We start from the raw sequence: 18715 nt of genomic DNA on the forward strand, positions 1-18715 counted from the left end.
GATCCAAAGATTCCAGTCTAAGGATTTATCATACAGATTTAGCTGCCTATTGTATGGGGTTATTAATTGTAGCATATTTTGTAATAGCAATAGCTTTGCAACAACCTAAATGTCCATCTGTAGGGTTAAATAAATTATGCTATTTGCATACAATGGAATGTTATACTGCCCCTAAGAAGAAACACAATATCGAAGATATTTTAAGTAAGAAAAGAAAGCAACTGAACAGTGTATATAGTGCATTATCTTTTGTGTAAAAAGAAGTATCCATGTATTTCAATATATATTTATAAAATGTATTGCAAAGAATACATTAGAAAATGCCTGCATTGATTGCCTCCAGGACTGGGGTAGGTGCAGGTCAGGGATAGGATGGACGATTATTTCTCACTCTATTCTGTCATATTATGAATTTTTGTTTCCTTGTGTGTGTGTGTGTGTGTGCGCGCGCGTGCGTGCGTGCGTGCGTCCGTGTCTGTATGTGTGTCACTGGCCCTGGAGGTGCAGTGGTCAAGCGTTTGGCTGCTAACCGAAAAGGTCAGCATTTCAAATCCACCAGCCGCTCCTTGGAAACCTTATGAAGCAGTTCTACTTTGGCCTGTAGGGTCGCTATGAGTCCCGGAATCCACCGACAGCAACGGGTTGGGGCCGGTATATAAACAGAGTGATAGTGCTTTAAGAATTTTAGTAAAAACGAAAAATACTGTACTTGTATTAAAGTTCATGAATTACCAGCTTTGTTGGCTGATAAAAACACTTTCATATGCACATTGCTTAGGACAGTCCATTACAGAGCTCCTCAAAACCCTTGAATTTTATTAAAAATGGAATCTTTAAAATAATTGTTTCAAAATTAGTTAATAGGAAATAAAAAAAGCAGCTTCACGAGACTCCCTCATTGAACGAAAACAGGTAGGAGGCAGGCGGCTATAGAAGTTTTGAAATGATGAACTAGAGATGGTCTCTCTGGATGGTTAGTGTTCTAGGTTCCACGAGACCCTTTGAAAATCCTTTCTACAGTTTTCACTCTCAATTAAATTACGGCTTGCCCTGACTTGCAGAACGTTAAAAAGTGAAGAAAAGTGTTCAAATTGATACCCTGAAGAAAAGTATTAGTGGCGGAAAATGTTTAGATGACGCAGGAAGAGGTCTGGCTTGGCTTCATGGGATGGCCATCTACAAATGACAGGAAAAAGTTCCAGCGTGTTTCTAAGCCTACTGCACAAGTCCTCCTCCATCTTCGGCTTTCTGGGGGACTGCTGGGCTCGAGGTCTGGCGTCAACACTGGGAATCAAGCCTAGAGGGGGCTTCAGGGTTTGGCCGGCCTGGGGAAGGCCTCCAATACGGCTACCACGGCGCTGCCCACGACTGGGTGATGGCCTGGCCCCATTCACCTGAGCCCCAAAACCGGTAGATCCAGCTCGGCCCGACCCCGCCCTTCGGAACCACACTACGCACTAGCGGGCTATGCGCAGGAGGGTGTGCACACCGGACGCACAGGCCCTGTCCTGCCTGGCCCGCCCTGCCCAAAGTGGCAGCGGTGCTCGGAAGGCCAGGCCCATGCCGCCTCAGCCCATTCTCGGTCTGGCAGGGGTCGTCGGACCCGACAACACGGCACGTCACCGCCCCCAGCGCGCGACGTCGCGCAGCCCTGCAGGCCGAGCCTGCACCCCCGCTCTCCAAAAGGGGAGGGGCGCGACAGCGTCACGTGACGCCCCGCCCCCGCCCGGTCCTAGTCACATGGGTGGCGCGGCCTCTGCGTCAGTCACTGTCGCGACTGCGGGAGTCGATCCGCCGCCGTCAGCGGACGGGGCGGGGATCCCGGTGCCAGGTCCTCGCCAACCCGCCCCCGCCGCCACCGTCTGCCGTCCGGGTTCTGCCCGACTGTCATGAATTGGGGCGGGATCTTCGCCTGTTCCGTGTGAAGTGCGTCGTCGCCGCTGCCACCGCCGCCTCCGCTTTCCGAGGCTTCCCCACCCCCGCCACCGCCTAGAGCCCCTCGCCTTGGGCAGCCCGTCGCCGCCCCCCGGGCAGGCTCGAATGCGCGTCCGGTGAAGGTGCAGGCCCGGCGCCGCCGCTGCCGCAGCCGCAGCCGGGAAATGGTTCGGGCCTAGCGGAGCCGGGACTGGAGGTGAGACGTGCGGACGAACTGACTGAGGGCCGGGCCCGGCCGCGGGGGAAGAGGGTTCCGCCTGGGGTCTCGGGAGACCCTCGCAGCTAGGGCTGCTTAATCCGGCTTCGCCTCGTATCTTCGCGTTCCACCTCGCTGCCCCACAGGAAAAAAAAAAAAGCTAACCTAACCCTAACAAAAATTCCGTAAATCCATCTTTTCATCATTTCTCCTTTCCTCTTTCGTTCCTTAATCCATTTTTCTCAGATATTCGATCGGCTGATTTGTTAACTTTTAAATTTCCTCCTCATCTCAAGTTATTTCTAGTTAAAGAGAAAATAGGCCCAGATTCTGGCTATCATTACCCAACTAGTTCTCGCTTTCCTTCTCGCGATCCTGCGCACCTCCCCACCACCCCTCCCCTCCTTTGCAAAAAAAAAAAAAAAAAAGGGAAAAAAATTTCCGCGTTCGACTAGCGAAGAGGGTTGACTAAAAATGGGAATGGGGGTGTAGTACGTGAATACCCCCCCCACAACTTTTGAATAGGTCAGTCGGCTAGTTATCCGATAGCTTATATTTGGATATTGGTGTTTAGGCCTTTCCTCCAGCTGCCTGTGCTCGGGGTTCATCTCATAATTGACGTCAGTGCTTTGTTCCTTCCACTTTGCTGTTCCTTCCCCTCTTTGAGGATGGATCATGGGGTATAGGAGTTTGGGGAGTATCCTTACTGCCTTTTAATTCACAAACGACATTATTTTTGGGAAGCTGGAAGTACAAATCTGAAATGCTTGTGTATGGAGTTCAAACTAAGACCAAGAGTTCCATTTAGGGTTCTCGTAGTTTTGTCAGCTGAAATTTAGAATTGCGTGATTTCTTCCCTACTTGCCATATGGAGATTTTAAACCAAGCCACTTTAACTGTGACCAGTATTTTTCTTGACGAAAGCTAAGCTATAGGTGCTTGTGAATAGGCTGTTTGTAAATGTGACATTTAAGCTGTGTGCTGTTTTTTAGGACAGAGATGTTAAAAGCTTAAAGCTTTGTTTTCATATTGGTTCTGCAAAGCTTTGTAAAGTGCTTGGTTTATTTAACTGTCCTTTAACTTATCAAAATTAAGTTTATGAAAACTTTCTTAATTTGGGATTTGATAAAGCGTCTTTGTGGCCTGCGAGTCTGCCTGGAATCATCTTTGGTCATATGTGCGCAAAGTGTTGGCAAGTGGCCACTTGGTTTTTAACAAAGCTGGCTTCTTTAAGTTTCTCAGGTTTATCTTCCTTATGTATTACTATATCTCTCAGTCTTCAAATATAAAAGAAACTCAAGAAGTTATTTTTTATTATCCTTAAGTGTTAACTTACTGAAAATCTGGAAGCAGTCAAATGTGTTTTCATACCAGTAGTTTCATTGAGTTTGGTAGTGGTTTGCAGGCTGATGACTTTGGTTTTTGTAATTCGTTTTTTGGGTGGGTAGGAACAGCAGGCAGATTTTACTTTTAATAAAATTTTGCATCCAGTGGGGACCAGGTAGACTAGCTGTGAATGACCAAATCTTCATTGTTTGATTTGAAAAAAAAAAAAAGTTTAGCTGTGTTAATTGAAAAGTGATCTACAGTTTTGGGGTGTAAAGTTGGCTCTATAGTACTGTGATGAAGCTATGTAATTAAGGATCCTTAAAGATAGAATGTTTTCTTTTAGATTCACTTTCTACTTGTCAGATGATATACGTTCTCTTCTGTGATCTTGAGTTATAGTACCCTTTTGTAATAGTTCTTACATTCTGTTTTGTATTGTCATTTCCTTATAAGCCTGTTTTGTCTTCAGAGCAAGTACCATCTTTAGTCCTCCCTGTATCCTACCCAGTATTTTATACGATTATTAGGTTGAATTTGAATGTGATAGTATTTGAACTTGAAATTGTTATTCTAGTAAGTGGTCCAACCTAAGGTTTCACAAAAGGTTAATCAAAAGAAAGCTGCATGAGCAAGTGATCAGTATTTGAAGGAGAAAAAAGTATGAATTACAGAACATGACAGAATATAAGTCTTCTAAAAGTTAAGTATCTTTTTTTGAGAGGTAAAAGCTAGTGTTATGGTTTTATGTGTATCTGAGGGGAACAAAGAAAACAGGTATTTCTTCTTTTGTGGCCATCTACTGGTCTAGAATAGAATCCAAAATGTATGAAGCTTTCTCTTTCTTTGCAACGTTCTTCATAAAATCAAAATGAGGTTCTTTCGTGTTGAGGGCACACCTGGGATGGCCCAGAAGTGCAGTGTGTATTCTAAAAATTATTGACTTAGATTTTATTTTTACTTTAGCTGTATTATACAGATATCTATCTTACTATGATAACTTTTCTATATAATATGAAAGGTTTCCCAGGTTTTGAACCCCAATCCTCATTATGTTTTACTCATTTCCTTCCTCATTTCCTCTGATAATTTGGAACAATTATATTAGATTTCTAGGAGGGTGTTTGCCAGTCTTAGTTATTGTGAAATAAGGTGTAGTCAGTGACTAAAGACTTCTTCAAGCTAACCTGACCTGTTACCTTGCTGCTTTTTCCTTTGGGATAAGGAAAGCACACCTACTTCAGTAGCTCCCTACACTCATCCATCTTGGTCATGTGAAGTGATATTCTAGTATGTAGAAGAGGGCAGTAATAAAAATTCCCGTTACTGAGTATTGGCTGATCATCTGCATTCCAATTTGTCTTAATGTTCATTTTCACTAGCATCATATTTTGAGACTTCTAATGTTACTGGCACATAGAAAATACCAGAACCATTGAATTCATTTCTAAAATACTCAAACATTTTAGTATACGTACTGCCTATTCTGTTTTTGAAGGAAAAAGATCTACCTGCTTCATCAGTCATTAAAAAAAAAAACCAAAAACCAAACCCATTGCCATCTAGTCAATTCTGACTCACAGCGACCTTATGGGACAGAGTAGAACTGCCCCATAGGGTTTCCATGGAGTGCCTGGTGGATTTGAACTGCCGATCTCTTGGTTAGCAGCCGTAGCTCTTAACCGCTATGCCACCAAGGTTTCCTCATCAGTCACACTTTATTAAAAATCTGTAACTCAAAGAAAGTTCTGAGGGAAAGCATTTCGTGTAACTTTATTCCTCTTGCAGTGTCTAGTGTACATGTTGGTGGCTTTTAGGCAGGGAGACAAAGCTTATTAGTGGGTACTGTTTTAAGCTAATTGTGTTGATCTTGATTTCCTAGGACAGGTAAAAGAACTTAATGAATTCTGTTCCCAAGGCTGTGTGTGGGGAGTAACCAGACAAAACAAAAAACAAAACAGTGATATGACTAGATTGCCCTGGAAAACCTGTGTGATTTAGCTATCTAGAAGATTGTCGTGATCTGGCCTGAGACTAGGCTCCCTGGGGCTGTTTTAGGTCTGAATGGCTTTCCTAGGATTTTGCCAGTTTGGAGTTGCCTTGTAAGTTATGACTTCTCACTTAGGCTTTTCCTTTTCTTTCATCATTAGGGAAGGGACAATTTTATAGAGAAGTAAGTATGGTTAATACTCGGCATAGACCTTCCCACATCTTTGTAATTGCTGCCATTACTTCCATCTGGAATATCTCTCTTGTTCCTTGTTAAAATTTCACCATCTTTAAGGGCCAACACAAGTACCATTGCCTTTCTAAAGTTTTGTCTAACTCCCACCCTACCCGGAATTGTGACCTCCCTCCTTTGAATCCCTACATCACTTTGTATCTCTCTGAATTACAGTGCAGCTGCTGTGGGACTATAGCCTGTGGGGTGACATGGAATGAAATGTATCAGGGAATAAGTACTATAATATTTCATTATGTGTTTCTAAAAGATGAGGATTAAAACAATAATCATAATATTATTATACACTAAAAAATGAACACTGATGCTTTAATATCAGATATCTAGTCAGTGTTCAGATTTCCCCGCTTACCGTTTTTGTTTTGTTTTTACAGTTTTTTTGAATTATGATTCAAAGGTCCATACACTGCCTTGGGTTCATATGTGTCTCAATCCTCTTTTTTTTTTAATTGTGCTTTAGGTCAAAGTTTACAGCTCATTAATTTCTCATACAAAAATTTATACACATATTGTTACGTGACACTAGCTGCAGTCCCTGTAATATGACAGCACAGTCCTCCTTTCCACCCTGGGTTTCCCATGTTGATCCAACCAGCTCCTGTCCCTAACTTCCTTACCCTGCCTCCAGACAGGAGCTGCCCGTTTGGTCTCTTGTAGCTGTTGCTTGAACTGAGAAGCACACTCTTCACGAGTATTATTTTGTTCTATCTCCAGTCTAATCTTTGTCTGAAGAGTGGGCTTCGGGAATGATTTTAGTTCTGGGTTAACAGAGCATCCGGGGGCCATGGCTTTGAGGGTTTTACCAGTCTCAGTCAGACCACTAAGCCTGGTCTTTTTACATGAATTCGAGTTGCCCCACACTTTTCTCCCACTCCATCAGGTACTTTCTGTTGTGTTCCCTGTCAGGGCGGCCATTGGTGGTAGCCAGGCACCATCTAGTTCTTCTGGTCTCAGGCTGATGGAGTCTCAGGTTTATGTGGCCCTTTTGTCTCTTGGGCTAACATTTTCCTTGTGTCTTTGGTGTTCTTCATTCTCCTTTGCCCCAAGTAGGTTGAGATCATTTGATATATCTTAGATGGCTGCTCCCAAGCTTTTAAGACCCTAGATGCCACTCACCAAAGTGGGATGCAGAACATTTTCTTGATAAACTTTGTTATGCCAATTGACTTAGATGTCCCCTAAAACCATGTTCCCCAGACCCCAGGAACTCTGTCCCTCAAAGCTTTTAACCCTCTTTTAGTCTGTAGGTTCCCCTCCATCTTTTTCCTGTTATTGTTTTTGTTCCCATGCAATTTGTTTGTTGAAGAAACCAGATCTTTGCCCTGTGAAATTTCTCACAGCCTGGATTGTGCTGATTGGATCACAGTGGTTTCATTTAATACGTTTTCCTGTCCTCTGTGTTTTTGGTAAATTAGTAGCTACATCTAGAGTCTTGATCCAGTTCAGGCTTGAATTTTTTTTTTAATGCTAAAAATACTTTCTAGGTAGTACTGTATACTTTCTGTTCATTCTTAAATCTTCAGCCTGACTTCTCAGCCTACCATTCCAGTGAAATGGTTCTTACCAAGGCCACCTGTGACCTACATATTGCCAAATTGAGTGGTCACATTGCTTAGTCCTTTACCTTTTTCTACTCTTGATGTTGGCAGCCGTTTTCTCCTTGATACTGTTTTCTTCCTTGACTTTAATGGTTATGCCTCTTTCCTGGCTTTTTTCCAATTGGCTGTTCCTTTGCAGACTCTTAATTTTCTGCTAATCTCTTGATATTGGTAGTTCCTGCTGGGGGATCTCATCCATCTGTATTACCTTAGCTACCATTTCTAAGTGTTTTGTGAGCACCAGATCTCTTTCATCCAACTGAATATCCTCTTTAGATTACCCAGTAGACACTTCATTTTAGTTAGGAGAGTGACACACACCTAACTTAAGCAACACACTGAGTATTCCAAGAAGGAGGTCAATGATAAAGATGTAGGAGGACAGCTAGAACTGAGGAACACTTGGATCCAGGGGTTCAAAATGTGGTCAAGAGTACCTCTCTTTCATCTGAGATGCTCATTGTGTGTTCACTTGCTGCAGACCAACTTTTAACACATGCTAATATCTTCTGAGTTTTAAAATTTTATATCTCGTGCCTTCATAGGGAAACTGACTTGACTCTCGGTTATACATCCCAGGAAAGGGACTCATTAGGTTATACGTCCACCTTTGGACTACCAGCTTTGGCTAGGGGGCTATGTTGTCATAACATGCTCTAGCTGGAACACCCAGGGGAGAAGCGAAATAAAGAACACTGTAAAACGTAATTGTCCGCCTTATTCATCTATTCATTCCTGGCTGACTAGTACACATACATAGACCTACTTTCTCCCATATATATATAAATTTTTTTTTAACGTGACGTATCTATGCCAGTAATATTTTTACCTCTTCTATGGGAGACTACCCAAATTCCTGTCTAGCTAATTCATCCAAAGATCACTGTTCTCTGGGTCCAGACATTAAAGGTGATATCTTTTGTTAATCAGGCCTAGATATGTTTTCTCACAAACCTGAAAGTTATGGACTAAATACTAAATTTAGTCATCTCTAATATAACTGATTCACAGTGATGGAAAAAAAATAAGTCAACCAAAACTCTTATGAGGGGAGTGAAGGTATCATTGTTCCAAAGCTTATATGTTGCCAGACAAGTACAGTGCAAGGTAAATGATAGGACCAACAAATTGCGTGGGCCTTCTTTTGCTGATTCACCTCCATGCAAATGGAGTGGGTTCTTTGGTTATCCAGTCTGAAGATTTTCAGTCTGTCCATTGAGAGGATTTTCCTTGTCTGCTGTCTTAGATTAAGATTAACACTGAGAGGCCATTTGGGGAATTTTAGGGGAGGGCAGTTCTATGTTGCCATAGTACAAGGGCTGGCAAATAATGGTCAGCAGGCCAAATGCAGTCCATTGCCTGTTTTTGTATGACCTACAAGACACTTTGAGAACTGAGGTGTGCTTGACCCAAGCCGTGGTATTTTCAGTCACCTCAAATGCAGGCAAAAGCTGGACAATAAATAAGGAAGACCGAAGAAGAATTGATGGCTTTGAGTTATGGTGTTGGCAAAGAATATTGAATATACTGTGGACTGCCAGAAGAATGAACAAATCTGTCATTGTCTCACATACTTTGGATGTGTTATCAGGAGAGACCAGTCCCTGGAGGAGGACATCATGCTTGATAAAGTAGAGGATCAGCAAAAAAGAGGAAGACCCTCAATGAGATGGATTGACATAGTGGCTGCAACAATGATGGACTGGGGAATGTTTTGTTCTGTTGTACATAGGGTTACTGTGAGCGGGAACCGATTTGATGGTACCAACAAGAACAAGCTAGGACTTTTTAAATGGTGGATTAAAAAATCAAAAGAAGAATATTTTTGGTACATGAAAATTTTATTGGAAAGTTGTATTAGAACATGGCCACCAAACCAAAACCAGCTGCTGTCAGGTTGGTTCAGACTTGTGGTGACCCGTATATGTCAAACTGTGCTCCATGGGGTTTCAATGGCTGATTTTTTTTTGATATGTAGGTTGCCAGGCCTTTCTTCTGAGGTGCCTCTGGGTGGACTTGAACTGCCAACTTTTCTCAGTTTACAGCCTACTGTTTCAACTGTTTGTATCACCCAGGGACTCCAAAGTATTTGCCATCTGGCCCTTTACAGAAGAAGTTTGTTGGACCTATCCTAGTAGATCACATGGACCTTAGTGGATACTTGGATCTGGGAATTGCCTTAAAGCTTGAGCAGTTAGTTACAAGGTCACTGTTTACTCTGATTGTTGTTTGTCTTTTAAAGTGTGATAGAGAATTCTGCAGTACATCAGTGAAACATGACTAAAACCAAACCAGTTGCCATCGAGTTGACTGTGGCTCATGGCAACCCCATGTGTTTCGGAGTAGATTGCACATAGAGTTTTTGGTGGCTGTGACCTTTTGGAAGTAGAGCACTAGGCCTTTCTTTCCAGGTGCCTCTGGGTGGATTTGAACCACTAGCCTTTGGGTTAGTAGCCAAGTGCTTAACTGTTTACACCACCCAAGGACTACTGTTCATGACTGACTGGTCCAAATAACAGTGTGTGTTTGCTTTTTCTTGCAAAAAGGGCTTTCCTTATCAGAATTCCATACTTGTCCTGCTGTTTTTTAATTTTTAGTGACCTTGCCTGGACTGGAGGTCTCTGGGTGGTTCAAGACGGTTTGCACTTGAACCTGTCCAGCAGTGCTGTGGAAGAAAGGCCTGGCGATCTGCTTGCATAAAGATTACAGTCAAGAAAACCCTATGGATCAGTTCTACTCTAACATATGTGATCACCATGAGTTGAAACTGACTCAAGTGACAATGGGTTTGGTTTTTGTTTTTAACCTGGACTGGCCCAAAAGGCGGTAAGAAGTAGTTACTTTCATGATGTTTAGTTACCATGCTCCAAGTACTCCAGTTCTATAGGCTCTTGGTCAGAATCTTGAAGGACACCTCCACTGCAAAAGAGGAGCTGCCATCCTCCCAGGCCAAGACTGGGCGTTTTTGCTGCTTCTGAACTGAACTTGACTCAGCCAGTTGTCCATTTTAGAATCTGTTACTTGCAACCCTTCTTTCTTTTACCGGTTTCTTTATTAGTACTCTTTTTAGTTCTAGGTGACAGAAACCTTTTCAACTAGTGAAGCGATAATGGATTTGTTGAGAAGATCTGGCCATTATGGAATTGAAAAAATTTGAATAGCTAAGTCTTGGAAGGGCAAGGATTCACCTGGCCTCAGGAACCAGGGACTGTGAGACACTATTGGAACACTTTCTTTCTTCTCTATTTTTATCTCCCCTGTAGATAATGTTGCCTGCAGACCAGTTTTCTTCAAATGGAAAATATGGCTGCCAGTGGGGTTCTAGCCAACAAAGAGAGACTAGCCCAACTCATTGATTCTAGGCTTAACATTTTAGAGGGGGCTTCTAAGCAGGGATGGATTCCCCAATAAGCAAGGTATATGCATGGGCTTACTTGTGCGTACTAATCTGTAGTGAACAGTTTCACCAGTTTTTCACCATGTGAGATTGTTCACTGCAGATTAGTAAGTAAGCGCACGTAAGTCCGTGCGTACCTTGCTTACTGGTTAGTCCTTGCTTACAGGTCAATCCGCCCCTGCCTCTAAATGACCACCTAAGTGTTAACACTTCAACTGGGTAGAGTTGAGTAGAGTCTGGGGAAGAAATGGTGATTGACCCAGCTCCCATTTGATTCTAGAGAGAACGTGTTAATGCCGACAGGTGGGGTCTAGGGTTGGGCTTGTGGTTGGTCTAGCTTTAGTTAGCATCCAGACTCTACCTGTTAGCTGTATGCTGAAGGTAGGGTCACATTATAGGTTACATTGTAACATGGCTGCTCTTATTACAGCTACATGAACAGGGGAGAGGATTTCCAGAAAAGCTGGGAGGGAGCAAGGTGAGGATAGAAACTGGCCACATGGTCCCTATAATGTTCAACATGTACAAATTAACCATTCCAATATTTCTTAATCCCCTCACCGCTAAATCCTGCTCTCTTGCTTGCCCTGGGGAGTGTAACCACTATCTAGCTATCAGCACTCTTGCACACCTGCAAATTGTCCTTGATTCCTCTCTGTTTTATTTCTCACATATGGTTGGTTCACAGCATTCTACTTCCTTAACATCTTTGAATCCAAACTTTCACTAAATTATGTGCATTCCTACTGTTACTACCTTAATTCAGCCCTTCATTTCTCCCTGGATTATTGGAAGTCTTATTTGCTTCCTTATCAGTCGAATCTACTCTATCCTGTGCCAGAGTGACTTCGTCCCTCAAACTGTAGATCTGATTTACATAGTCACTTATCTTCTTAAAATGCTTTAGTAGTGTTCCATATCTTTTTTCTTTCCTGGCAGTCGTTTGAACAGAACAAGGGGATACTACATGGTTTAAAGTCAGGAAAGATGTGCACCATGGTTGCATCCTTTCACTATACTTATTCAGTCTGTATACTGAGCAGATAACCTGAGAAGCTGGACTGTATGAAGAAAAACGGGGCATCAGAATTGGAGGAAGACTCATTAACAATCTGCGACATGCAGATGACACAACCTTGCTTACTGATAATGAAGAGGACTTGAAGCACTTACTAATGAAGATCAAAGACCACAGCCTTCAGGATGGATAACACTACTACATACAGAACGAAAATCCTCACGACTAGACCGATAAACAACATCATGATAAATGGAGCAAAGATTGAAGCTGTCAAGGATTTCATTTTACTTGGATTCACAATCAACACCCGTGGAAGCAGCAGCCAGAAAATCAAACGACGTATTGCACTGGGTAAATCTCCTGCAAAAGACCTCTTTAAAGTGTTAAAAAGCAAAGATTTCACTTTGAAGCCTAAGGTGAGTCTGATCAAGCCATGGTGTTTTCAGTCGCCTTATATGCATGCAAAAGTTGAACAGTGAATAAGATAGACCGAAGAATTGATGCTTTTGAACTACGGTGCTGGTGAAGGGTATTGAATATGTCACGGACTGCCAGGAGAACAAACAAATCTGCCTTGGAAGAGGAACAGCCAGAATGCTCCTTAGAGGCAAGGATGGTGAGACTACGTCTCACATACTTTGGATGTGTTATCAGGAGGGACCAGTCCCTGAGGAAGGATATCATGCTTGGTAAAGTAGAGGGTCACCGAAAAAGAGGAAGACCCTCGACGAGATGGATTGACACAGTGGCTATGCTGTGCTATGCTGGAGCATAACGGTTGTGGGGATGGCACAGGACCAGGCAGTGTTCTGCTCTGTTGTACATAGGTCACTATGAGTTGCAACCGACTTGATGTCATCTAACAACAACAACATATATTTTAGTAATATTTTTTCTAACTGGGGATTCATGAATTTTTCGAAACCTTGAAGGGAATACTTTGTAGCCAGAAATTCCCCTGAGACTTCTGTTGCTATGTTTATGTTTTGTTTATTATGGTGTTTGTGCCAGGTTATAATGCATTGTATTAATGGTGATTTTGCAGTGGTTCAGACAGGGAAGGTGAGAAAAATTGGGTCATGATGTGGTACGTGTTAGTACAGGAGGCCAAACTGAAAAGAACCCTGGCCATAGTAGCTAGTACCATGTTCTCCCTGGGATATATATTTGTTGGATTCCCATCTTTGTAATCAACATGGAACACTTTGTTTGCAGTATGAGTGTTTTGCTCTAAACCTTAGCAGTGGTTACAATAGATACATGGAGGCCTGGTGGTACAACAGGTAAGCACTTGACTGCTAACCGGAATGTTGGCAGTTCGAACCCACACAGTGACTCCATGGAAGAAAGACCTGACAGTCTGCTCCTGTAAAGATTACTACCTAGAAAACCCTACGACGCAGTTTGACTTTGTCACATGGGGCCACTATGAGTTGGAATCGACTTGATGACGCCCAACAACATGCTAGATACACATTTAATGTAGCTTTCAGTAGGGTACTTAACCACAAATGAACAAGATAGACTGTCGCAGTTAACAAACTGAGGTCTCTTTAAAATCGACATTTCAGAACTGCTCGCTGGTATGGTTGTATGAAGACTGATTTGTTGGTCTGAACTAGCAAGTGAAGACTTGCAGTTATTAAATCCACTTGGTATAACGCATTTATAAGCATTCTCTGCATTAGTATTCTTGAAGTTAAATTACAGGAACAGTTTTAAAATACGATATCAGACCCAAGGCTACATATTTTATGGTTAAATCCAACATTGGCCTAGTTTCTGCAAGAGCACATCGTCTGTCACATTAATGTTATCTTAAGTTTTGTATTTAATTTTAAAAGTTCTTTTAGTTTTTTAGTTATGTTAGAGCTGTAAACGTGAGTTTCTATCTAGTTTTATGTTGATTCTCTTTTATTAACATTATAATAAAAATAAGTCAATACTCAGAATCTAGGAGGTTTCATTTTTTTTGAAAAGGCATCCTTGTATCTTCCAGGTTTGAGAAACAAACCCACACATCTGGTTTCTGGGTCCCGTATATTGAAGAAGCCCCAAAACTGGAATTGGGAGGAGTGGTAGAAAGACACGAGATGAATCTGGTGAGATAGGCAGGGGTTAGATTAAATAGAACTTTACGGGCCACAGGGTTTTAGAGTTTATCCTAAGGTAAGTAGAAAGCTATTGAAGAAATTTAAGCAGGTGTTGGGCAACATGATCTGGTTTATGTTTTAAAAAGATCACTTTGGCTGCGGAATGGAAAGTGGATTAGAGAGAGACCACAGGAAGCAGGAGGCTGTAGCATTCGTTCAAGTTGGAGATAAAATGGTAGTTTGTTTTGGATGGATAGAGTTCAGTATATATATTGGAGGCTGTGGTGATGGACTGGATATGGAGAGAGAGTGAGGGGAAGAGTCAATAGTGATTCCTGAGTTTCAGCTAGAGTAGTTGGTTGGATGGATGCACCATTATTAGGATGAAGATTGCTAGTGGGAGAGCGGTTGGAGGTGGGGGAAAAACAGATCAAGAAGTCAATTTTGGATATATTAAGCTTGCAATTCCTCTGACAGTCAAAGGACATCTTCATACAGGCCCCTGGATATGTGGCTCTGTATCTCAGAAGAGAGAGCTATGATCTAGAGTGTATTTGGGTAGATGGTATTTTAAGCCATGGAAATAGCAGGGAGAGAATCTAAAATGAATCAAAGCTAATAAGACCCGTGGTTAAGCCCAAAGGTACACACAATTTTTAAGAATTCTGGTAGGTAGAATGGGAAGAGTCAGAGGTGTTAGGAAAACTGGGTGAGCCAGGCGTTTAAAGAAGCCAAAACTAGTCATGAGTGGCTAAATGTATTAAATTGTAGGTCAAGTAAAAGGATAAAGTGCTTGTTGGATTTAGTGGTATGGAAATCACTGGTGACCTTGGCAAATGAGTGGAGTGTTGGAAAGTTGGAAACGGATTAGAATGGCTTGAAGAATGATTGGGTACACATTTTAGAAAGCAATTTGGATATGTCTGTTAAAGTTGAAGGTGTGCATACTCCTCCCCCTAGCTGTTGGAATTCTAGGTTTCTGTTCTAGAAAAACTACCGTTTATTGACACAAGGAGAAGTGCATATGAATGCTCATCACAGCATTATTTGTAACGGCAAAAAAAAAAAAAAAAAAAGAGGGAGGGAACTACGCCAATATCCATCAACTGGAGAATGGATAAGTAAATTGTATGGATACACAGCAGTGGAAATAAATGAACTGCAGAAACAACATGGATTGACTTCATAACATGATGCTGAGAATTAAAAAGGCTAAGAGTCTTTAGGTTATGCCTTTTTCATAAAGTTGAAAAATATGCAAAACAATGCCTCTTTATGGATATATACATATATAGAAAAATTATAAAGAAATGCACATAGCATCACAGTCAGAATAAAAAAACAAAACAAAACAAACCAGTCAGAATAGTGGCTACCTATTATGGGGACAGGGAGTACAGGAGTACAGAGGCCTTCAAGTACGTTGACAATCCTGTATTTCCTAAGATGGGTTGGTGGGTGACATGATGTTCACTATATGCCTTTTTCACTATATGCTCCTTTTGCTATTTTGGGTAACTTTTTATAAAATGAATCACTGCCGAGGAAGTAGGGAATCATCCATCGAGAGTTCCTTTAGGAAGCATGGTCATGAAGTGCATAAAGAAAAGATAGGGTGGTAGCTGCAGAGAGATATGGGATTAAGGAAGACTTTTACATTTTTTTTTTTTTAAGAACATGTTTGAATGCTGATGGAAAGGATTCATTAAAGATAGGGAGATTAAAATTGCCGGCGGGGAGGCAGTAACTGATGACGGTCCATTAGAAGGTATCAACATGGGAATAGAATAATTATTCTTAAATAGGAAGAGAAATCCTTTTTCCTTTGTAATAGGAGGAAAGAAGGAGAATGGATGCAGATGCTGGTATTTTGAAAGTTGATGGCCATTTCATGAGAAGGTTTATCTCTGATGCCTTCTCTTGTTACCTTTGTGTCCAATAAGAGAAGGCCACTTGTGGAATGGAGGTTAGGACTGGGAGTGGGATTATTAAGGAGAGGCATAGGATTCCATGAAATAATTGTGAAATATAGGAAAGAACATTTACTAGAGAAGGGTAGTAACATTTCTGGGAAGCTTCGAGAGTCCAGTTGAGAGTGGTTTATGAATTATGAAACATTATGAGAAATTCAGATAATACAAAGACGTAATAAAGAAAGAAAAATGTTATGGAATTGTAGTCTTTTCCCTCAGGTTTTTCACTACATTGTTTTAAAGCTGAAGTCTGTAGAAGTCTTATGGCTAACTTTGGGGCAAGGGTCCTTCTGTGCAAAATACTGTCTTGGGACCTGTTGTTTTGATTGTATTAGATTTGATCTCCAGGTGTACAGCCTTTGTTTCTCTGTCTTTTAGAAAGTGACCTCTTTTAGACTCTCTCGTGGGTATAGAAATTCTGCCAGATGAGGTCAAGAGGGGTTTCTCTTTCTCTACCCATGAGACTTTGGCTTTAACACAGTGCATTGTAGTCAAGTTACAGTTTAATAGCAGTTACAATATATGGATTTCTAAAATAGTTGAAGTGTTAGCTCAAGTCTTATTTTGACTTTTGGAGTTTAAATCACTCAGTCATTTCGTAGCTGAATGGCCCCATTTTTCAGCAGGGTATTCTAAGACAGTGATTGGAAGAAACTAACAAAAAAACCCCTCATTGTAATAGATTCTAAGCTCCTCTGAATGGGCAAATTAAGGCACTCCTTTTAGTCTCTTATAACTTTTAAAAGTTATGAAAAATAATGCCTGTGTTCATTAAAAAGCTTATAGAAGATGAATTTCTAGTTCATAGGGATTGCACATTTAAAAATTCTATAGGTTCCAAATTGCCATTTAGGAAACAGTACATTAGAGCTCCTTGGTTCCCATACCTTTTCGAACATTTAGCAATACCCATACCCATTGCCGTCAAGTTGATTGCAACTCATAGCGACCCTATAGGACAGGGTAGAACTGCCCCATAGGAGTTCCAAGGCTACAATAATTTTTTTTTTTAATTGTGCTTTAGATGAAGGTTTACAGAGCAAGCTAGTTTCTCATTAAACAATCAATACACGTATTGTTTTGTGACATTGGTTGCCAACTCCACAACATCTTAACACTCCCCCCTTCTCGATCCTGGGTTCCCCATTATCAGCTTTCCTGCCCCCCTCCTGCCTTCTAGTCCTCACCTCTGGGCTGGTATGCCCAATTAGTCTCATTTTGTTTATTGGGCTTGTCTAATCTTTGGCTGAAGGATGAACCTCAGGAGTGTCTTTATTACTGAGCTATAAGGGTGTCTGGGGGCCATACTTTCAGGGTTTCTTCAGACTCTGTCAGACCAGTAAGTCTGGTCTTTTTTGTTAGAATTTTTTTGTACATTTTTCTCCAGCTCTGTCCTGGACCTTTATTGTGACCCCTGTCAGAGCAGTCGGTATTGGTACCCGGGCACCATCTAGTTGTGCTGGACTCAGTCTGGCGGAGGCTGTGGCAGTTGTGGTTCATTAGTCCTTTGGACTAATCCCCCTTGTGTCTTTGATTTTCTTCATTCTCCCTTGCTTCAGATGGGACGAGACCAGTGGGGACTCTTAGATGGCCGCTCACAGGCTTTTAAGACCCCAGATGCTACTCACCAAAGAAGAATGTAGAACATTTTCTTTATAAAATATGTTATGCTAATTGAGCTAGATGTTCCCCGAGACCACGGTCCCCACAGCCTTCAGCCCAGCAATTTGATCCCTTAGGGAGTTTGGATGTGTCTATGTACACAGAAAAAGGGTCAGTAATCAAATAAAAAGAAGTTCAACATCATTAGCCATCAGTGAAATGGACTTCACACCCACTGCAATGGCTGCATAAAGGAACTCATTTCACCACAGCCATTTTTCTTCTGATTTTTTTTTTGATTGATGAGAATTTTTATATGTGAGGATATCGACCATATATATTGTAAATATGTATTTGTCTTTTAATTTTGTTTGTAATGTTTTATAAGAATAGCTTAAGATATACAATTCACATATCATACAATTTACCCATTTAAAGTGTACAATTTTTTTTGTATATTCAGAGTTGTGCAGCCATCACATAAGTCATTTTAGAACATTCTCATCACCTCAGAAAGAAATTCCATACCCATTAGTAGTCATATCCCCATTATCGCTTAGTCCCCTCTTCAACCTATTTCTAGGCAAGCACCAACCTACTTTCTGTCTTTATAGACATCTATTCTGGACATTTAATATAAATGGAATCATACAATATGTGGTCCTTTGTGACTAGATTCTTTCCCTTAATATTTTCAAGGTTCATCCATTGTTTCAGTTATCTAGTGCTGCTATAACAGAAATACTGCAAGTGAATGGCTTTAACAAAGAGAAATTTGTTCTGTCACAGTTAAGCAGGCTAGAATCCTGAACTCAGTGCACCAGCTCCAGGGGAAGGTATTCTGTCTCTGTCGACTCTGGGGGGAAGGTCCTTGTCATCAGTCTTCTGGTGGTTTAGGAGCTTCTCACTGCGGGGACCTAGAGTCCAAAGGATGCTCCGCTTCCAGCTCTGCCTTCTTGGTGGTAGGAGGCCCCTTCCCCCGTGTTCCCTTCCCTCTTTTATGTCTCCAAGGAGATTGACTCAAAATACAACTTAATTCTGTAGGTCGAGTCCTGCTGCATTAACATAACTGCCTCTAACCTTGTCTCATTCACATCATAGAGGTTAGGATTTATAACACGTAGGATAATCACATCAGATTACGAAATGGAGGACAGCCACACGATACTGGGAGTCATGGTGTAGCTGAGTTGACACACATTTTTGGGGGACACAATTCAATCCATAGCATCCATGTTTTAGCATGTATCAGTACTTCATTTCTTTGGTTTTTTTTATTTTGTTGTGATAAAGTGTAACAAAAAGTTTGCCATTTTAACCACTTTTGAGTGT

The 18715-nt window shown here is 41.5% G+C and overlaps 1 protein-coding gene across 4 annotated transcripts in view; it reads left to right on the forward strand.

Annotated features, from left to right (window-relative positions):
* Positions 1 to 1738: 1738 nt before the first annotated feature.
* AFF4 (ALF transcription elongation factor 4) overlaps positions 1739 to 18715 on the forward strand; it is a 98174-nt gene continuing 81197 nt past the window's right edge. For 3 of the 4 annotated variants that reach the window (XM_049872444.1, XM_049872435.1, XM_049872460.1), the window contains exon 1: positions 1739 to 2131. The gene's annotated coding sequence lies outside the window, so the exon portion shown is untranslated. The remainder of the gene's footprint in view (positions 2132 to 18715) is intronic. The other variant, XM_049872452.1, reaches the window with a different exon arrangement.

Source organism: Elephas maximus, chromosome 2 (assembly GCF_024166365.1).
Source record: "Elephas maximus indicus isolate mEleMax1 chromosome 2, mEleMax1 primary haplotype, whole genome shotgun sequence".
Lineage (NCBI taxonomy): Eukaryota > Metazoa > Chordata > Mammalia > Proboscidea > Elephantidae > Elephas > Elephas maximus.